Source organism: Marmota monax, unplaced genomic scaffold (assembly GCF_021218885.2).
Source record: "Marmota monax isolate L192 unplaced genomic scaffold, Marmota_monax_Labrador192_F-V1.1 WCK01_AAM20220418_F8-fsc00011, whole genome shotgun sequence".
Taxonomy (NCBI): Eukaryota; Metazoa; Chordata; class Mammalia; order Rodentia; family Sciuridae; genus Marmota; species Marmota monax.
In genome coordinates, this window is record NW_026693082.1 from 19177582 (window position 1) to 19200589 (window position 23008).

Sequence of the window (23008 nt, forward strand, 5' to 3'; positions counted from 1 at the left end):
GGGTAGGAGTGGAGTGCCTGAGTTCAGATCTGAAGACACATGTGCTAAAGCCTTGGTCCCTATCCTATGGCACTTAAGGAGGTGCAGCCTCATTGGTGGAAGTTAGGTGGTTGGGAGCATGCCCTTAAAGGGGATATTGGGACCCTGGCTCCTTCCCTTCTCTCTCTGCTTCTCAGACACCATGAGGTGAATGGGCCTCCTCTGCCATCTGTTCCCACCATGATATACCGTGCTGCCACCTGTATATGGCTAAGTAACCATGAACTGAAATGTCTGGAACTAGCAGACAAACCTTTCCTCCTTTTACATCATCTCAGGCATTTGTCATAGTGATGGGAAGCTGACCTACACAGGTAGGGCCTGTGTGGATGCCTTCTCGTGCTGCTCTGCAGCCGTGGGCTGAGGCCATGTCTGCCTGGACGTGCTGCACTCCCATTTCCCTCCACCACCTACCACTACTGTTGATGTCACAAAAATTTTCTGATGGGGAAGTTGCTCTTTTGTTATTGGAGCAATCGATTTCGCTACTTTGTCATTTAATTGTCGGCTATAAACGAATGCAATTTTACATCAATGCAATTGAGAGAGCAATACAGGTAGCAGTCAGCATTGGCTACGTCCCACTGTGTAGGCTTTCATTTGTCCTGTAATCACTTATTCGATCTTGTTGTATAATGGGGCTTTCTAATAGGTGCCAGAATCGAAGATGACAAGGGGTAATGCCTGCCATTAAGGACTGACTGTGCTACTGTAAAGATAGGTGCATGAAAATGTTTTGTCACAAGGCCAGTACATCAGAACTCTGATCAGAGGTGCTGGGGCTCTCTGGGGATGCCTCGCAGGGTGACATTTGAGATGGCTGCTGAAGGTGGTAACAGGAAAAGAATGAGGGGAATGACAATGGAACTGGCATATAGAGAGTTTGTGAAAGGGCAGTGTGTCATGATCAGCATGGCCAAACCAGCAGGTTCTGGTGAGGGGTGATGGGAGACTGGAAAAACTAAGATTCGCATACACAGATCTTGAAGATCAAGCTGGGGTCAGGCGCAGCGCTGCTCTCTGATGGAGAAGCAGATCTAAAGAATGACATCAGCTGTCTTTATTATATATGTCTCTTAATCAGATTAAAGATTATGCAAGCATTATTCTTTGTATTCATGAATGTTATAGAGTTAGCAACAATATGCAGCTATTTTCTCAGTTACTAGAATGTGCAGTGTTAGGAGCATGGTGCAGCTCCTGAGAAAGTCCATTGTTTAAAGTTACCAATTCGCGGGCTGATCCAGGAGCAGCGGAACTGGTGAAACATTGTGGTTATCTTAGCAAGGAAAATCCCTCATTTCCAGGAACTGCTCTGCCTCAGAATAAGGTCGAAGCTGATAAGACCCTAGCATGGAGGACATCTCCATAGCAACTGGGCATCCTATGACCTTGCACAGAAGAAACTTTCCCAGTCACCAAGTATGCCACAGCCATGAAGTCATCAGGGACCCCAGTCTCAGACACTGCTCTCCCAGTCACTGTCACAGCTCTTCACAGCAGTGTGCCTAGGAATGGTGAGATATTAAGAGTGGCCAGTCAATGTGTGGGGAAAATGAGGTGAGACGGGGACAGAGAGGTGGACGGGGCTGGATCCTGACAAGATACCTGAGTCAGTTTGTGGGAGGTGGACTTTATATTTCAGTTTAGGCCCCAACAGAGATTTATGTTCATATTTGTTTCTAGCTCTGGTTCGTGTACAGAGGTTGTACGGAAGTGAGGGAACCATGGTCTGTTAAAACCACGATGGAGACGACTTCCAATAACCTACTGAGATGAGGAGAACCCACTAAAGCCATGACCATGGGAGTGGAGTAGAGGGTCTGGAGCGGAGGAGGCTGTTTGTGAAGCTGAACCAGCAGGACGTAGGGACTGGTTGGCTGTGGAATAGAGGTGAGCTGCAGGAAAAGGGAAGTGAGATTCTCTTTGGCTCCAGAATAGGCTCCATTAACAGAGGATTGGAATAGGATTGGAATGAGAGCAGAAATATGTTTTGTGCATGTTTTAGGTCCGAGGTGCTTTAGAGATGCTGGGTGGAGCTAGAATATAAGTGAGAAGCACTGGAAGAGATTGATGAATGGAGGGTATATAGAGGCAGGAAAAAAGCAAAGCAGGTAAATACAGGAGAAGAGGAGCAAAGATGGAATTCTTATTATAAGCAACACTGGCAGAGTGAGGAGGGGAACAGAAACAATAACCAAAAAATGATGATTAAAAAAGCAAGTGGGGGATGGGGGAGAGGGAGAGGGAGGGAGAGAGAGAGAGAAAGAAGAAAAAGGAGGAGTGCTGGGAGCCATTAGCCAAGTAGGTATGACAGTTTCCTTGCCAGCGTACCCCATGTTGCTGACATGTTGCAGTGACATTGAATGTAAGTGACCTTGCTCAAGGACCAAGGCAGATTAGGGTGTTCCCGGTTTAAGATAATCATGTTTAGGGCGTTCCCAGTTTAGGTTCCAGGTTTAAGGTTTAAGATTATTCCTGCTGGGAATAGGGCGTATCCTGCTGCCTGAGTTCCCCTTGAGTTCTCACGGGATTTAGACAATATATTTGGGAGATAGAAGCCCAGTGGAGGTGGATTTGGGCAGAGAACGTGGATTTGGGCAGAGAACGTGGATTTCCCCAGAACGTGATTGTAGACGGCTGGTGTGAGTTCGGGAATAAAGAGTTGCTGTTTGAATCTACAAGCTGTGTGGTGGCTCCTGATTGTGTGCCCAGCCAGACTGCGGCATTTGTGCCCAGCCAGACTTCGGCAGAGGAGGAAGAGGAGAAGGAGGAGGAGGGAGAGGAGAGAAGGGAAGGCAGGTGTTGGGGAGGATGAAGGGACAGAAAACATCACAGAGGGGTGGGAACCAGCGGTGCTCACTGCTGCCACGAGGCCCAGGAGGGTGTGGAGTTAAACAAGACTTTGGGTCTGACAATTAGGAGGTCTCTGGTGCTCTCCGGTAGGACCTTCACCTTTACAGGGGTGGAGAGAAGAGATTATCAACAAAGCCGAGGGAAGATGAGGAACCAAAGCAGCTTATCCTTAGAAGACAACTGGCAGAATAAATAAATCCCATCACCAACAAACTAAAACAAGATGTAGAAGAAGTGTGTATTTTCATAGGAACGGAGTTAACTGTGGTCATTTTTCCTAGACTGCAAGAGGTTTAGTTTGTTTTCCTAAGGAAGGAAGGAAAGGAAGAAGGGGTGTGTGTGAGAGGCTGAGGACATAAGAGAATGGGCTGAAGATGGGAATAAGGTTCTGAATAGGGTAGAAAAGGATGGCCAGCCTATGTGGCAAAAGGGAACAGCACTAAGCGAGGTATGTTTAGAAGGTGAAACGGAAGAAAAAGAGAAACGGTGGAGAGATAGGATGTGTGTTGTCAACTATTTTTACAGGATGGGAGAAGAAATGGGAATGAGTGTTAAAAGAACACCGGGGTGATGTGATGTGTGATGGGGGTTCAGAAGAGCCTGTATGTGGAGTGAGCAGAGGGTAAAATTTTGTCCCTTCCAAGGACAACTGAAAGGCCTGCCTGATCACAGAGGGCACCCAGCTGAGCCAGCAAGGCACCTCATCCTACATTTGTTGTGAAAGGGTAGTGAATAAAAATAATAGTTAGAGATGTGCTAAGCAACACACTAATCATTTTCTAATGATGATTTTAAAATATCATACACTATGAGGAAGATGTTATTTCCATCTCACATCCAAGGTAACTGAAGCTGAATGTTTTACTCAAGTTCACACCAACCACTAATGAATGGCAGAGCCAGAATTGCCAACCACCTCTTTCTGGCTCCACATTTGGAGCATTTAGTAACAACATTAGTCTTTCTCCAATGAAGTTGAACTTTTAAGTTTGAGGAATCTTTTAGCTCAACTGTAAAATTAGTCAGCCAGAAGATAAGTCCCATCTTTCTTTGGGCTTTAGCTCTCTTGAAACCCTGTGTGGCCACACTGGAGAGGGGTGGGCTGGAAGGTGTCCTGACTGATCTCTGAGGTCCCCCACAGGGCTGACACTTTGTGATTCTAATTGTGTCCCTCAGGTTTTTTTTTTTTATCACCAAAAGACCGGACAAGACCAACATAGAGGAGGGAAAGTTTATTTGGGACTCATGGCTCACAGGTCTCAGTCCATAGATAGCTGACTCCATACCTCTGGGCTTGTGGTGAGGCAGAACATCATGGCAGAAGAGCATGGTGGAGTATGGCCACCAGGAAGCAGAGAGAGCTCTGCTCACCTGGGACAAAATATAAACCCTGAAGGCATGCCTGCCCACCTCCCCCAGGAACATCCTACCTGCCTATAGTTACCACTCAGTTAATCCATCATTGGATTAATCCACTGATTAGGCTGCAGCTCTCATAATCTAATCATTTCACCTCTGAAAATCCTTGCATTTTCTCACACATGAGCTTTTGGGGTCACCTCCTATCTGAACCATAACACTAAATCTATAACAAATATGTCCAAACAGAGCTTATACTTGGAATTATAAAACAGAACACAGCAGCATCCTGTTCAGAGTATACAACATTCTTATTTGCTACTGTTTTTAATTCGGTCTGAGAGTCTCAACTTGACAGCTAATATTTTGTTCTTACTACATTTCACCTTTTCCTATGCTTGGGAAGAGATAGGGTTATTACATTTTCTTATTTTCTACAAACTTTTTTTTGTTTTGTTTTTGGTCCCTGCTTTTTGGCATTTTTGTGATCGTGGGCACTAGAGGATCAGTTTTCTTGACCTCTTACAGACTGCAATCTCCTCTCCATCAGCATTGCTGAGTGGTTTGCTGAAAGCTGCTATTTAGCCTGATTGGGGTGTGGAGCCCTACCTGCCTGCAGGTACCTCTTTGCCCAATACTTCTTAATTCTAGTCCATTTCCTGTTTGGATACATGTTTTGAATCACAGAGTCGACTCCTCTGTCTTCAACACTGCCCACTTCTATGAAGTTGGAATCTATTCCCAGAAAGAGACACTGTCTAGTGAGTTTAGGGATTTTCAATTTTGGCAGTTGTTTTCTCTTGGAGCAGAAACATACTTTTTAGTGTGAAGGACTACATGATTTTTCATCTCTGAATGGATGTATGGTTTGTTTCGTTTAAAGTTGGACACTGGGAAAGCTGTCTTGTACCAATATTTATGTGAAAATGACAAGTGGTGGATCAGAAAATCAGGGAGGTAATTTAAGAATGTATTTTGGAGTAGGTTACATTCAAATCATCCAGAGATTAATATCTGTTTTATTTATTTTTTATGTATTTTTTATTTATATATAACAGCAGAATGCATTGTAATTCTTATTACTCATATAGAGCTCAATTTAGCTACACAAAATTCTATATCTTCTTTGATATATGAGCTATGATTTTTGTCAGCAACATTTATAGTTGTGTGGAACTAATACCTCAAAGGTAAATTGTAACAGGTGCTGCCAGAAAATGAGCCCAACTGGGCACAAATCCAGAGCTCTGGGAAAGCATGTGTCTGAGGTGTCAGGTCTCTGGGTGTGGGGCATTTGGTTTTCTACTATCAAGAGAATCTGAGAATTTCCCAAATTTTGCCTAAAAGGAAAACCTACCAATTGCTTTCTGTATATCACTTTATTTACCTGCCTCCAGTTATTTCTCATTGACAGATAAGGAATAACCTTTAACAAAGAGCATAAAAATTCAATTCACACACCTTTCCTTGATGCCTGTTTTTCTGTGGGTACTGTGTACCATGGGGATTTTAAAATGATTGAACTGTGGTTCCTGTTCTTCAGGGAGTCACAATTGAGTGGCAGGAGCAGGTATAGATATAAATAGCTTGAATACCAAGTAACCCTAATAAGTGCTATAGTTAGAAGGTTGTGAAAATACTGGGGTGTGAGAGAGTGATGCTTCTGGAACCCAGAAGACCTTTCTGAAGCTCCTTGTTTTCCTTTCCAGATCCTCACCATGTGAGGAGGTGACTGGTGAGTTTGGAAGACAGAGCTCAGGTCAGTCCACTCTCTGCAATGTACTAAGGTTTTGCCCTCATGAGCAAAGACTGTGTTTGTGCCTGTCTGCCTGGCTTCAGTGGGTAGCTCATCTCTGGCCTTCATATTATCAGGCCTCTTTGACTCTCACCTTTTAGCCAAGGTGCTTGACTTCTCTGTCTACCTCTCAATTGGGGAGGAGTGGAGTTATTTGGTGACCTCTTAAAACTCCAAATGCAAGTCATTCCAGGAAGAGGAAACCATGTTGTTAGAGATCAGAGAGGGGTGGTGTAAAAAGATGCTTGGAAAAACTTTCAAACATAGTTTTGTTGGGAACATACTAAGTCACTTCTATTTTATTGATCAGTTAGTGAAAAAATTCTACATCAGCATTTTGTTGATACAACACTATATAACCAACAACTCTAAATTCAATGACTTTTGTCAATCAATATTTATTTATTTTTTTTTTTGAGAGAGAGAGAGAGAGAGAGAGAGAGAGAGAGAGAGATTTTTTAATATTTATTTTTTAGTTTTCGGCGGACACAACATCTTTGTTTGTATATGGTGCTGAGGATTGAACCCAGGCCGCACGCATGCCAGGCGAGCGCGCCACCGCTTGAGCCACATCCCCAGCCCCAATCAATATTTCTTTATTATTTATAAGTCTGAGGGTTGACCATGGTTCTTCTAGGCTTTGTTGGGCTTGGCATGCCTGCTCACTCTGGAATGAGTTGTTCTTGTGGATGGCAGGACTGCAAATTTGAATTCATAATGCCTCTCACAGTTTCTGCTCAGAGACTTTATCCATATGTGATAGGTTAGAGCAACTCCCAGGACCAAGCCCAAAGTCAATGGGTCAGGGAGCTAAACTCCACCCACCGTGAATCATGACAAGGATGGGGACGGGGAATGTGACGCACTCTCCCACATGCACCTTTGGTTTCCCTTTGATTTCTTGTACATAGAGTCTTTAGTTGCTTTTTATGCTACTTACATCATCTACCACATTTATTCCATCTATCTTTGTTAAAGCTCTGTAGACATTCACATTTCTTTAATATACTCTCTTGTCATGGATCACCATTAAAATCCCTCCCAGGTGACTATTACCACCTAAACAACTTGTGCAAGCCATTTTAATTTCTTATTCATAAAACCCTGGGGGAGCCAGTGAGGTTGGACATATTCTTTATTAACAGAAATATTTCCTCAATCTTAAACAATTCAGGCTCTGAATGACTATTTGTTTGTGGTGAACAGACTACAGATGCCTCCTTGATTCCTCTCTTCTGGTGCTCCTACCTTTGTGTATTAGTCAATCATCTTATAAGGAAGAAAGGTTTACTTTGGTTCTTAATTTTGGAGTTTTCAGTTCATGGCTGCTTGGCCCTGTTGCTTTTGGGCCTATGGTGAAGCAGCACATCATGGCAGGCATGGGTAGTGGAGAAAACTGCTCACCTCGTGATAGCCAGGAAGCAAAAGAGGCAGGAAGGATATGGGGCTCCAATATTGCCTTCAAGGGCCAGTGAACTAGCTTTCCCTTACTAGTACTTACCTCTTAAAAGTCCCATAACCTCCCAAGAGTGCCCAAAGGATGGCAACCAAACCTTTAACAAGTGGGCCTTTGGAGGGCACTTAATCAAACCTTTCTACCTTGAGATCCCCTCCCCTTGAGTGTGGGCAGGGCCTGTGGCTCGCTTTTAACCAACAGAAGATTACAAGGGCAGTGGAATATGTGATTAGGCTAGACAGGCTATCGACCTGCTTTGCAAGGAGACTCTGCTAACTTGGAGGAAAGCAGCCCTACTGGGAGGGCCTATGTGGCAAGGAACTGAGGTTGGCTCTCAGCCAAGAATCAGCAAGATGCTGAGGTTCCAGTCCAGGGGCTCACAAGGAACTGAATATGGCCAGCTACCATGTGGGCTTGGAAATGGGTCCTTCCCCAGTCATCCTCAGATGAGGTGCAGTCTGGGCTGACACTCTGATTGGAACTTTATGATAGCATGAGGCAGAGGACCCAGTTGAGCCTTTTCCATCCTGAAAAAACTCTGGGAGAATCAATGGGCATTGCTTTAAGGGGCTAAATTTGTGGTCATGTTGTTGCACAGCAATAGAGAACTTTATAATTAAAACATGGTCCATTTCACAGTATCATGGATGGAGTGTCTTTATAAGTGTCTGCCACCTGTGATTTCTACTACTTTCTTTTTTTATCACTTGGCTATTTTGTTACAGTTGGCTTAATTTATGTATTAACATGGAGGATTTGGAGTGGTAAGAATGTTTGCTGAAATACCTTCATGTCATATGTGCTTGTGTGTTTTCAGAGAAATAAAAATACTTGTTGGCTTATTAAATAATTTATTGTTAAACCTCCACAATGTTTTGTTGGTCTAATGGGTTATGGGGAAAGAAAGAAATGGTCCCTGACTTTGTGAAGCTTGCAGGTTATTAGAAGAGGGAGTGGAACTACAATGAAAAAGATTTGAAAATGCACATGTGAATTGCAATCTAAATAGCTAGGGGACTTTTTTTCCCCCAACAAACACTTTTGGGATGTTAACATCTTAAGCTGAGATTTAAAACATGAAACAGGGCAAAGATACTGCTTAATTTCCACTCATTTAGAATCGTATGAGTTCTTTTGGGGCAAAATTGTGTTTGCTTATGTGTGTGGTGTGTGTGTAGAGATAATATAGATGAGATTTATAATATTATAATTTATAATATTATAATTTATAATTGGGTTCAGAATTGAATTCAAAGAAAAAAAATCCTTGGTGTTTAGGAGATTTAAAAGAAAATATAAGGAGGAACAAAAAACATATATTTTTGGAATATAATTTGTGATAAATTGGATAGGAATGGCATGGTAAAAATACTATATTAGCAATTCTTAGAGAAAAAAGAGTTTTTAAAATTATGAAGTTAGATACTGACTTTCATCTAGAAAATACTGATCAAGTACATAACTACACTTATATTTGCAATAGCAGAATCAGGAAGTTTCGATACTGTTTTGTGTATCCATTGCCCTCTGGCATCTCTTTATTATTTTTGTGGAAATGCTCTTCTGGCTTTTATTAAGCTACATTTTTTACCACCACGAACCTAAATCTGGATTTTGTCTCTTCTGCAACACATCATGTTCAGAGCAGAGGCCGGTATGCCTTCTGAGTATGCCAAGAAGGAAACAGAGTTTTCTTTTATTGGCTTATTTTTCTCTTTTCTTCCCAATTTGTTTCCACCATGTTATCTCTAGGTATTTCTCTTGATGGTAATACTCTTTCTCCCAAAAGTATGTTTTTATCCGGAAGGATATCTTTCTTAAGGGTCTGGCACCATTTAAATGTAAATGTGTTCTTTGTGAACATTAATAATTGCTAAAGAAAAATAATGGATATCTGTATATGTTAATTCTGTGTGTATTTGTGTGTGGAGGGGAGGGAAGAGTGAGAAAAAGAGGGGAAGGAGAGAGAGATTATGGGAGAAGGAATAATTAGAAGGGAGTCAGGAGGAAGAGGCAGAATAGAAGAAAAAGAAAATTCTTTGAGATAGTTGATAAGTTAATAAATAAAAGCCAGTTTAATCTGAAGTAGGTACCAAGGTTCTAGAGACAATTGCACCAGGATATATCTATGGTAGACAACTAAGAAATGACAGCCATATAGGGAAATCATTTTGGACAGACAGGAAAATCCCAAAGAAAAAGAGGAATGCTGCAAGATTCCAGCTAGTCCTCCTTTTCTGGATTCTGGTTTCCAGAAAGTCCAATTCTAGGTAGTAGTGACAAGGGATTTAGTGATCAAGAGCAAACCTGTTCCAGACTAGATTGCAGGTAAGCAGCTAGACACCTGGAGTGATGTTTTAAAGTGTAACAAGGGAGAAGGATTACTTGGGTGTTTATTCTCAGGGAGACTAATTTCCCCAGTACCTGAGAAGTCTGAGTGATTAGATTGGGTTTCAAGCAAGTGGTGACAAGAGTGTAATTGGAAATGGCGAAGAATAGAGCCTGATTAATATGTTAATGCCATGTAGAAGTGACTGTATCTATAACTTCCTAGGGACTCCAGAGGAAGTGAAAAATAAGGCAATGATCCTGATCTTCTACTAGCGTTTTGGCAAAAGAGGAAAGCTTATCACTTCTAGAACTCCTGGGAGGCAGCTATTAATCATGCCATTCTTCTTTTCTCTTTCCCACTCCTTACTTCAGATGTATCATCTTTAGCCCTTTTTCTTGACTATTTTCCATAATCTTTAAAAACTTTCTTTTTCTTGTGTTTTGAGACATTTAATCTTTGGAACATTTTTTTTTCTTTAATTCACAATGCCATTGGAGATTTAAAAATAAACATAGGTTTGATATTATCCTTCAATTAAACTTAATTTATATGCAATGACATGCTCTTGTACCAGTTGTGTGCGAAGTGTGTGTCTGAAGTGATAAGGGGTTGCCCTACTTCTTCAGACTTTATTGCACCAGCAGTTTCCTGGGGACAGACTTGTGTTATACAAGCAGATGCTGCTCAGTGATATGCATGATCAGTGGCAGAGGTTACTCTTGCATTGTGAAAGATAACTAGGAATTCATTAAGTGGTGGGAGATGGAAATAGAGACAAGCATGCGGAAGCCTTTTCAGGGTAAGGGAATGCCTTGTGTGGAAGGTATTCATTGAATAGGAAGCATGTTCATTTTAGAAATAGATGGAATTTTATACTAATTGCAACATTCAGGGATGATTTAGGGGAGTAATGAGGTCTAAAGATAAAAAGTAGAGAGGATCCAGTTCTTAGAGGTTTGCTATCAGTGACAGAGAGCTGTTAAAGGATTGAGGCAAGAAGTGTTATGATCAGGTTTTTGTTTTAAAGATCAAATTCCATTAGTTGTGCTGAGGAGTGATTTTTTAAGGTTAGATAGAGTAAGGGGAAAATTTTGTAAACCATTACAACTGTTGGTGTGAGAAGTAAAGAGGGTTGGAAGCAAGTGGGGGTAGTGGGGATGGATTGCAGTGGTCAGAGGGACTTAAGGGCTAGGAACAATAGGATTTAGGAACTATCTACTGGAGTGAGGAAGAAAGGAGGCTCTATAATAAAAAAAGGAGGAAAATATTTTTTGAGAAGATGAAGAGTTCGTCTTTGGGTATGCCGTTGAGAGGCCCTAGGGTACTTCGATAGAATCCAACTAGAAGTTAGCTTCATCTACAGCAAGTGATATCACTGTCACCTGGGATATCATAAAGAATGAGAAGGAGTCTGGGGACCATAACAATCAAAAACAGGTAAAAGAAGATAGGTCAGCAAAAGAACAGAGAGGTTTATCAGAAAGCTAGGAGGACCCTTAGTGTAAAATTCCTCTAATCCTATGGGTTCAACTGATAGAGTTGATTATTTTGGGAAATGAATGGAATCATTTTTTCAAATGAGGGATGTAAAAATTTAGAACTTCTGTTTATTGGTCTCACAGTAACATTATTGAAGAACATTCATGCTAAAACTGAGTGTGCTAAAGATTCTTCATCAGATCTACAGGATGAATGGAAACTTGAATATAAGGAGTCAGTTAGGTCTAGAATTTAGAGGAACAAATGGACATACCATTAGTATGAAGGTATTTTATCTAGTTCATTTGGAAAATTTATTACTTCTTTCAATTTCATATTGCCACCACTATGTGGATGATGCCATCTTGCCCCACAACTAGGTCCCCCTGGAATCATGACTGCAGTGGCCTCTGAATACCTATAAGTCTCAGCACAAGTGAAATAACTTCCTAGATGTCCCTGTGTAAGCAGGGTGCCCCATGATCTCCTCTCAGAACTTTCCTTTCTATATTCTTAAGCCTGCAATGGTTGTAGTCTGGCAAACTCCTGATATGCCCTCAAGCCATCTTTCCTATTGTCTCCATGCAAAGTACTCAGCATCTCTTTAAAGACTATAATGTCTTCATAAGCAAAACTTCCTTGGCCACAGCTTTACATGTACTTGTTCTTTTTTTCCAAACTGCAAAGATTAAAAAATTCTTCAGCACTGCTTTCTGCCTCCAGTTCTCAGTAAACCTGGCAAAAAAAAAAAAATGTCACAATCTCCATGCCACTGTCTGAATGCTGTGTTGTCTTGAAATTGCCTCCACTAGATTAGTTCATCACTTTTAAATTCAGCCTTACACAGACTCTGGACATGGGCAAAATATTGCCAAGTTCTTTGCTAGAACATAACACAAGTGGCATCTAGTCCAGTTCCTAATAGAACACTCATTTCCCTCTCAAACCTTATGAACACAGTCTGCATTTTATCTGGCATTCTGGTCTTCTGAGCTCCCACCAGAATTACCTATTAAGCTCCACTGACAACATTCCAAAGCTTTTCCAGTCTGCACCTCTAAGCTTTTGAAAGTCCCTTTCACAAGCCATTCCCCAAGGCATCTGAACCACATGGTCAGGGTAGTCATAGCAAACATCCCCTTCTTAGTACCTAATTCTGTTTTAGTTAACTTTTGCATCTTTGTGACAAAAAATACCAAAACAACAACAGCAGCAGCAACAGCAACAATAACAACAACAACAACAAAAATCCCCAAAACAAAAAACTGAGATGAGGGAAAGTTTATGTGGGGCTCATGGTTTCAGAGGTCTCAGTCCATCGATGGCTGACTTCATTGCCCTGAGCTGAAGTGAGGCTGCACATCATGGGGGAAGGGTGTGGCAGAGAGAAACTGCTCCCTTCATAGCAGCAAAGAAGCAGACAGGGGCTGCAGTGAAAATGAACCCTTTCAAGACACAACCCAATGACCCACCTCCCCCAGCCATGCCCCACCTGCCTACAGTTACCACCCATTGGGACCATTCAAACTAGGATGAACCCACGAGGGTGTAGCTTTCATAATCTAATCATTTCACCTCTGAATATTCCTGCACTAATAGAAATTTCTGGAGGATACCTCATATCCAAATCATAACAGATATCCTTCTATATCAGCAGAAAAAGAGCTTCCCTATTTTTTTTTTAAAGAAGTAGCTTTGCAATAAATTTACCCAAACTCCTCAAAACCTACAAAATGCATCATGCATTTTATTTTATATAAATTTTTCTCAATGAAAGTGATACAAAATAAATGTTTACTTTGATTTTTAAACTAGTATTAAATAAGAAAACTTAACAGAAAACATCTATAAATATTCATTGCAATGGAGATACCAATTATTTTATCTGACTTAAAAAAAAAAAACTACTAGTTTTTCTGGAAATAGTTTTCATTTTATTGTGTGAGCTGCCAAAACTTTTTTTCCAACAACAAAATAGTTACTGCATGGAGGCTCCTTGACTTTGCAGTTCTGCTTTGCTATTTGTCTTGGATTTTTAGAAATCCATTTAACAAGCATTCATCCAATACCTGCTGTGTTTCAGTATACTATGGAAACATCTAATATTTTACCTGGTTAAACATAGAATACACATTTGTAAAAATCTTGACATTTCTCATAGTCAATTCTCATGTATTGTGAGGACTGGAACATTTCCATCATCTCTAAAATTGTATTATTTTCCACATCAGACAATCCTCACCTACTCTATATCTGAGTAAATGTTGGTTTGTTTTTCACATACATCACTACATATGAAGTTTGTCTTTTCTAGACTTTTATATACATGGAGTTAAATAGAATATATTTTTGTCACCACTGGCTTCTTTGACTCAACATGATATTTTTGAGAGTCATCTACCTTGTCTCTGTCAATAGTCCATTCATATTTTTCTATTTACCTGTTAATGAACGTCTTATATTGTTTCTCATTTATAGCTATTATAAATAAAACTGCTATGAACATTTGCATAAAAAATTGTGTGGTATTCCACTGAATAGAAGTATGAAAAAATAGATAGCCAACCTCCATATAAACGGAGATTTAAAAAACTTCTAATTTCTGCATACAAATAATGCTACAATGAATAACCATTCACACGTCTCTTTTACTATCTGCTGAGACACACAATTGGTAGAATAAACTCCTAAAAATCGAATTGCCGAATGAAATGACATGCACATTTGTAATTTCAATATGTATTGTCAAATTGCTTCTGTACAGGTGGTTCCAATTTGCGCTCTCATTGGTGATATTCCGGAGTTCGAGTTTTCTTCATTGCTTTGCCAACAAAGCCTGTCTAAATTTTCAAAATGCCTCCAATCTGAAAATGAAAAAGATGCAGTATATTTTTAAATAGCATTTTTCTTATTATGAATGTGATCAAAGATATTTTCTGCATTGCAGAACCATCTCCAAAGTCTTTTCTGTGACTTATTTATTCCTATGTTTTGAGTTTTCTGTTTATCTTTGTATCCTTTAATTATCTATAGGAATTCCTTAAGTATTAATGAAGATCTGTATATTTTTCTAAGCTTTTATTGTCATTTGATTTTGCTTATGGAGTCACTGCATAGGGACTTAGCTTAGACTTAAAAAATGTTTTAAGATAAGGCATTAGTAAAACGAGGGTAGAAAACCTGAAGATGTTCTGCTAATAAAAAAGAGTACAGTAGCAGAGATAATATTTTTTGATATGAAAGATGGCTTTCATATTTTTCACACACAAAAATTTGAGAAGTAATCTTTGTTATATTTTTTCTTTTGTTTTAGCAATGTAGATAAAGTCTTCCCTTAGATTAGGTTGGGGTCATACACAAAGAATTCTGATTGTGCAAATCAAAACCACAATGAGATACCACTTCATACCTATTCTAGTCAGGTTTTCTTCCTTCCTTCCTTCCTTCATTCCTTCCTTCCTTCCACTGGGACCAAAAGACCCATTAACAACAATTTAGAGGAAGAAAAATTTATTTTGGCTCACAGTTTCTGAGGTCTCAGTCAATAAATGTCCAACTCCATTGCTCTGGACCAAAGATGAGTCAGAACATCATGGCAGGATTATGGAGAAGGAAACCTGCTCAGGATGTGACAATCAGGAAGCAGAGAGAGCTCTGCTCACTGGGGACAAAATATAAACCCCCAAATCACAACCCCAGTGACCCACCTCCTTCCAACCTACAGTTTCTGCCCAGTTAATGTACTGATTAGAGTAAAGTTCTCATAACCTAGCCAATCATTTCAGCTCTAACTTCCTTTCATTGTCTCACTCGTGAGCTTTTGGGGGTTATATCACATTTAAACCATAACAATACCTGTTGTGGTGGCTATCAAAAAGATAAAAGATAAGTGTTGACATGAGGTGGAGAAAAGGGAACTCTTGTATACTGTTGGTAGAAACTTGAGTAGGGTAGCCATTATGGAAATTAGTATGAAATATCCTCAAAAATAGGAGTAGAACTAACATATGAGCCATAAATCCTATTTCTGGAGATATATATGTATACACAAAGGAACCAGTAGGTTGACAAGATATTGGCACTCCCACATTCAGTGATTCACTGCTACAGTATTCATAATAGCCAAGAAAATGGAAACAACTAAAGTGTCCATCAATTAATGAATGGCTAAAGAAAATGTGGCACATATATACAATGGAAAATCATTCAGCTTTAAAAAAGAAGGAAGTCCTACTATTCACAACAACATGGATGAACCCACATAACACTATGTTAAGCGAAATAAGCCAGGCATAGAAAGGCAAATACTGAATGATCCCATGTGTATGTGGAATCTGAAATAGTCAAACTCACAGAAGCAAGAGTATAATAGTACTTGCCAGGAGCTGGGAGGAGAGGGATGTGGAAAGACGTTAAGTCAAAGGGTTCAACTTTTCAGTTTTGCAGCATGAATAAATACTGGAGATTTATGCATAGCATGGTGGCTATAGTTAATGCTGTGTTGTATACTTGGAATTTGTTAAGTGTTCTTTTCACAACAAGCAAACAAAATAGTAATTATGTTAGTAATAGAGATGTTAGCTTGATTGTGGCAATCATTTCACAATGTGTAGCTTTACCAAAGTGCATTTTGGGGGCTGGGATAGTGCTGTGTTTTAGAAAGCATACTTAGCATGCACAAAGCCCTGGATTCAATCCTCAATACCAGGGTGGGGGGAGGACCCTCATCACATTGCATGTTTTAAATATACACATTTCTCCTTGTCTGTTATGCCATGGTAAAGCTGAAAAAACATAATAGAGTTATTTTGTACCATTCCCTTCCCTTCTAACTCTCTTCCAATAAAAACTGAGAATTCTGAGTAGGTAGGGGAATTCTGATTGAATTGAAAATTAAGAAGTCTTAGAGTATTATGAGAATATAGGACCAGAAATTTGAAGACAAATTGCAAAGTTGTCCTTTTTAAATAAACAAACAAACAAAAAAAACAACTATAACCAGATTTTAGAGTGAAGCTGTAGAAAGATTATTGAAAATAGTATTGAAATATAGTCCTGATAAGGTGATAAATAAAAGTTTTATACATCCCTTAGGGCAAGTTTTGAAATCAATTTGGTTCAGGTTAGACCAACTTGTACTGCCAAATGAGTTTCTGAAAAACCTATTTTTAGAGATTTTTGGATTTAAAAAATTCCACAAAGAAACTGTGGACTTGCACGTTGCAAATTGTCTGAGTTCTTAGTAAAGATTTTCCCTGCACTTACCAGTGTCAGAAGACAGTCCTTGTTCTCTGTGGTAGGGATGGAGGTATAGTCTACTCTTTGGAAAATGGTTACAAGAGTAGAAATGAAGAGCTTGTATTTTAAATGTGTTTTTACCTACAATTTCTCTTAATGAAATGTTATGAACAAACCTTTTCCTATCAAATACATATGTAAATGGAATATGCTCACATCAAACCAAAATTCATTCCTTCTCCATATATACACATTCGAGTTTCCTGGTCACCTCTATTGTGGTTTAAAATTAATATCCTAGTGGCTAAATATCCTGAATATTTGCTTATACAGATGACAGGGCTGGAATTGAGAAAACAAAGAAATAGATATTTTCTGTCTTGAAGTGTTTATGACCAATAATGAGGCAAACAACTAGACCAGTAAGTGTAGCTCATTGAGGTGAGTGTTAGGTATGAATGGGCACAGGGAGCTTTGATGGTGTGGAGGAAGGCAGCCAACCCAAACAGGGAGGGAAGAGGCTTGCACCAAGTTCACAAGGATGAAAAGGATGTGAGTCAAGAACTGGAAAGATAAATGGAGGAAGAATTCACTGAAAGATGTGTGTGTGTGTGTTTGTGTGTGTGTGTGTGTGTGCGTGTGCATGTGCGTGCGTGAGAATACACACACACACACACACACACACTCAAATGGCTGGACTGGAGTGAAAAGGGCACTCCAGACAGTGGTGGGAAGCAAAGCCAGTGACTGAGTGAGGAGTCCGAGCATGGAGGCTCTGTGTCCTCCACAAAGGCCGATGATGGCTGTTTTGAAACCTAGCAAGTGGGGGATACCACTGAACAGTTTGAATCAGGAAATGGAGGCAACTGGGTTTGCCTTTGATAAAGACCACTGTGATATCTCTATAAGGATCTCTAACATCTCTATTACCTAGCATAATTACTATTTTGTTTGCTTATTGTGGAGAGAACACTTAATATATTTCAAGTATTCAACACAGCGTTATTAACTATAGACACCATGCTATGCATAAATCTCCAGTATTTATTCACGCTGCAAAACTGGGCTGATGGGAAGCCAAGGGCCCCAGGCAAGAAATGATGAAGGCCTAACTTAATAGGTGGGTGGGAAGAGGAAAGACTCAAAAGGGGTGAAGAAGCCCTGGAAGCTTCTGGGGACTGATAATTGACTGTTGAGGAGGCGAGGTAGGAGGTGAGCTCAGCTTTGTTGCTTATTAGTTAGGGGATGGTGGTGCCTGTAATGGAGAGGAACTGGCTTTGGGAAAAGTGATCAGATCTATTTTGGATATCTCAACACTAAGAGGCCAGTGTGGGAGAGATTCACCGAGTCACCCAGGAGGCAGTTACAGAGAGTTCTGGTATGTGGAAGAGAGGTCAGATCCAGGGAATAGATTTGGAAGTTATCAGAATAAGTCTGCTTTTTATGCCAAAGGTTTGCGTGGGATCATTCAGGGTAGGGCTGCAGAAAGTAAAGAAGAGAAACTCAGGGCCACTGCCCCAAACTAGACAAATGTGTTCCCTAGACAAATTGTGCAGCTATAATGATAATAATAATAATAATTATTATACAATTTTATGACAGGGTTCTTGTAAGTTGGACTAAGAACATTTCCAACTAGATGGATCAACCATTCCTGTTGGTTAATGTGTTACAGATGATGGCTAGAATAGAAAAGTCACAGAGAGAGGCCTGATCCTGATATTCTTGACCTTGAGATTAAAGAACTGAACTGTACTCTTATTGCTTAAGTTCTGTATCTAAGTCATCTCAACATTTTCTTTTCTACCCTGGAGATGGGTCTCTTTGGGATGTCTGAACAAGTAAGCTTGTATCAAATGGTGGTACAAATGATGGTCCCCAGTGGTCATGATGAAGTACCCATATATATATTTTTTTATCTTCTTATGCTTTGTTATGATTGTTGGAATGTTGTAGGGTTAATGTATAAGATTTGGATTTTATTGAGGCTAGTTGAGCTGAATTTTAGAATTTAAATCTCTGGACATGTCTTTGCAATTCTTCAATATGAACTGTTACGTCATTTTTCTCCAGCTCTATCCAAGCTATCAAACAGAATTTCCTATCCCGGAACTCAGGGGAAAGGTAGATGATTTTAGAATCTCTCTTTATCCCTATTTCATGCTACTCTCATTTATTATGTTCCAGAATCACGGGTCTTATTTCCTTTTCTTCAACTCATTGAACTATTTTATCTTCCACGGGACTTTCGCACATTCTGCTTGGAATTTTTTTCTCCTCATTTTTTACCCTTCAGGTTTTATTCTATATGCTTACTTTTCCGCCTGGTCACCAAATGCAGGTTCAGCTCCTTCTCCCCCTTCTCAGCAGCCTATCAATTTGCCTACTTGTTTTGTCTCTTTCCCTTACTAAATTTTAACTTTCGCAAGGTAACAGGCAACAATAATGATTTCAAACTCATTCTCATTGGGACCATTCAGAATGCCCAAGAAGTAGTATTAAAGCAACCTCCTTAATAAATGAGACATTCGAGGCCCGTAAAGTTCAAGAGACTTCCCAAGGACTATGTGTGGAGTACTTGGAGAGCCACACTTGAACCCAAGACTTCTGATTGAGAGGACTTGACTGCTTTTTATAATATCATTGTCCTAGTGCAGGACACAGTGCCCCTTTTCTAAGGAGTAACATTCCTTTCACATAAGTGATCTAGGGGGAAGGTTCTGCCTGTATTTCTTGTGAGTCAGTTTGTTTTTGTGCCCTGCTGCAATCTTAAATGGATCTTTTAGAACTCTGTGGAGGAATGATTCTGTTTTTCCTGCAAAAAGGAAATATCTACTCCTTTCAGAACTGATTATAAGTGATGGCTTTCCCTGGGGACATAATCAGCCCTGGACAGTTGGTTCTGATGAGTTCTGAGTTTCTTTCTCTTGCTCTGCCCTGGGGTAGGTGAAGGGGTTCTCAGCCTTTACTTTTAATGACTACGTAAAGGAAAAAGAACAAGCTGATGCTAGAGGAGAAGTTGGTCATATTGGGAATGGTAATGGGGCCTGCAAGGTTAGAAGCCATGTGTCACTGGCAGGGGGCTGATTTTAGAGTCCTTTCCTGTTCATGGTAATTATTTCAAGGAGCTCAATCAAATCCACTGCTGGCCCTGTGTAAATCAAAGAGAGAGTTAACTAATTGCCAATTTCTCCCTTTTAAATTACACCGCTTCTTATCATTAAGTAGCTCTAACACACAGATACAGAAGTGGAAGTGTCAACTCTATATTTACTAGCACAATCTCTTCCCTCCATATTTTTAAGCTAGCAAGAGGGGACAACCCTAACGAATCAGCATTTCAAAGAGTACTGACAGCCATTTAATGAGAATAAGATGAGACAGGAATTGCTCTGGGCAAGGCATACTCTTCTCCTCACTCTCTAGAACTTTCTTAGAATTAAAAAAATTAAAGCAAATCTATTACCGACTTTTATGTTTTATTTTCAGGCTACAAAAGTGCACCCTGCTCCATTCTGGTACATTTCTCCCCATTATGGTGATGTTGTGGGGAGGAGGACACTTGTGATCCTGCTGTCTTGATTTGGTCTCTGTGGAACCCGGGGAGATGGAAAATCCCCACAAAGGCACCCGGACAGTTTTCCCCACTTTGTCAGGGAAGTCTGCAGAACAACTCTGTGCTCAGGGTGCTGCAAATGTATCACTATGTTTTGCAAAGTCCAATTGGAGCAGAGATTGAATTTCCATTCTCACCAAAACCCTCTGAACCTAACAGCCCAGAAGATCCAGCAAATTACCCTTTAGCTCTTCTAAGTCAGATCTCCAGCCTCCCTTGCTGGCTCACCCCTGTGCTTTCTTGGGGTGTTAACTATTCCTCCTGAATGTTTCCTACTGTGTCCAGTTGGGGCCTGCCCCTGGAAAGCAAGGGCCCATGTCCTCACTCTCTGCAGACACTTGTCTCTTATATTTGGGGATCATTTCATTCCCTAGCACCTCAGCTCTCTGAAGATCTCCAGAACATTAATGAATGACCTTACAGTTTGCCTGCATTTTTTTTCTTTTTTTAGATATAAAGGTAGAGGCACTACTCCTCCTGGTTCTCTCTATACCTAACTAGAAATTGTACTTTCATTTGTTTTAAATAAAAACTTCAAATTTGGATTTTATGTAAAGTTTCTTTGAAAGTTACATTAAGCATTTTAAAAAGGACAGATGTCATTGGCATTACCTGTTCTGTGAACAGCTATGCTTTCTGCTAAATCTCAACAACTGCTTAATTTTTAAATCACAAAATTTGAGTTTCACAGGAATTTTGTGGTTTGGGTTAGGGTCACCAAGGAAGAAAATGGCAGAGATGGGATTAAATCCACTTCTGTTTTCTTTACTGTAGCAAAAAGGACATCATGTAAAATGTATCATTTTAGTCATTTTGAAGTATACAATTCAGTGACACTGAATATATTCAAGTATTCTACAGCTGTCCCTGGGATCCTTATCCAGAAAATTTTAGTTTTTCCAATTTCTGAGTGGGAGTATCTTTTTTAAAAATGTGTTCTTTTAGACATATATGACAGTAGAGTATATTTTGATATATTATATATACATGGAGTATAACTTCCCATTCTTGAGGTTTTACGTGATGTGGAATTACACTGATGGTGTATTCATATATGAACTTAGGAAATTTATGTGCAATTCATTCTACTGTCTTTCCTATTCCCTATCCTTTCCCTTCCCTTCATTCCCCTTTGTCTGATCCAATGAACTTCTATATCCCCTGTTCTCTTATTGTGAGTTAACATCTGCATATCAGAGAGAACATTTGGCCTTTGGTTTTTTGGGATTGGCCTATTTCACTTAGCATGATAGTCTCCAGTTCCATCCATTTACTAGTAAATGCCATAATTTCATTCTTCTTTATGGCTGAATAATATTTCATTATGTATACACACCACATTTTCTTTATCCATTCATCAATGTTTGTAACAACTCAATTCACAATAGCTAAGCTATGGAACCATCCTAGGTGCCCTTCAACAGATGAATGGCAGTATCTTTTAAACAGTAACTTACTCCTCATACTTTTCCCAGACCCTGAGAACTACCATTTTACTTTCTATTACTATGAATTTTTCCTATTCCTAAATGCCTCAAATAAATGCAATAATATAATATTTGTCTAGCTTATTTCCTTTAGCATAATGTATTCAAGGTTTTTTCATGTTCTAGCATGTTGTCGGGGTTTTTAGCCCCCCGTTTCCTCCTGACCTACGGAGAGATGGGGAAAGCATGCCCCAACCAGGATGAGCCAAGAAAGGCAAAGGTCGACTGGCTACACGCACCCAGCCTTCCCTTGCTGGAGGACAATCAGATGTGCCAGGGAGACCAGTCAAAGCCGGATCTCATTTAATGAGAAAACACATACAGTTAATATAATGTACAGGAGCCAATCAGGATAAAGATCAGCAGGGTGGGGAGAGTTCACGTGTATACCCATCCTACAGGCCGCAATGGGAGACACAAGCTGTCCAAGAGGGCAGAAGGGTTCTGATCCTATCCTAGAGGTCCTCTGATTTTTCATCACCACCCACAGCACCACCTCCTGGCTGATCACCAGGAGCTATCTTAGCCACATGTGGCCCCAGGACTGGGAAGCGGGTAGCAAGTTAGGTTTCCTCCTTTCTGATACAACATGCCTCACATGTTACATCATGTCCTACAGCATGTGTCTTAATTTCCTTCCTTTTAAGACTGAATAATATTCCACTGTCCACAATTTTTCATTCATTTATTTTTAGGCACTTGGGAAATTTCTACTTTTTGACCCTTTTTTAAATGTTTTATTTTTTAAATGACAGCAGAATGCATTACAATTCTTATTACATATATACAGCATAATTTTTCATATCTCTGGTTGTATATAAAGTATGTGGACACCAATTCGTGTCTTCATACATGTATTTTGAATAATGATGTCTATCACATTCCACCATCCTTGCTAATCCCCTGCCCCCTCCCTCTGCGCTATCTAGAATTCCTCTAATCCTCCCATGTTCTCCCTTCCTACCCCACTATGAGTCAGCCTCCTTATATCAGAGAAAACATTCTGCATTTGTTTTTTTGGGATTGGCTAACTTCACTTAGCACTATCTTCTTCAACGCCATCCATTTACCTAAAAATGCCATGATTTTGTTCTTTTTTAATGCTGAGTAAAATTCCATTGTGTCTATATGCCACTTTTTTTAATCCATTCATCCACTGAAGGGCATATAGTTTGGCTCCACAGTTTAGCTATTGTGAATTGTGCTGCTATAAACATTGATGTGGCTGTGTCCCTGTAGTATGCTGTTTTTAAGCCTTTTGGGTATAAACCAAGGAGAGGAATAGCTGGGTCAAATGGTGGTTCCACTCCCAGATTTCCAAGGATTTTCCATACTGCTTTCCATATTGGCT

The 23008-nt window shown here is 39.9% G+C and overlaps 1 protein-coding gene across 5 annotated transcripts in view; it reads left to right on the forward strand.

The window, feature by feature from the left end:
* Window positions 1-1419: 1419 nt before the first annotated feature.
* The window catches only part of LOC124099227 (sperm motility kinase Z-like), an 89641-nt gene continuing 68052 nt past the window's right edge, over window positions 1420-23008 (forward strand). The window contains exons 1-3 of one of the 5 annotated variants that reach the window (XM_046454281.2): window positions 1420-1556; window positions 1726-1932; window positions 5964-6013. The gene's annotated coding sequence lies outside the window, so the exon portion shown is untranslated. Of the gene's footprint in view, window positions 1600-1725; window positions 1933-5963; window positions 6014-23008 lie in introns of all 5 variants that reach the window. The other 4 variants (XM_046454278.2, XM_046454279.2, XM_046454280.2 and 1 more) reach the window with 4 other exon arrangements.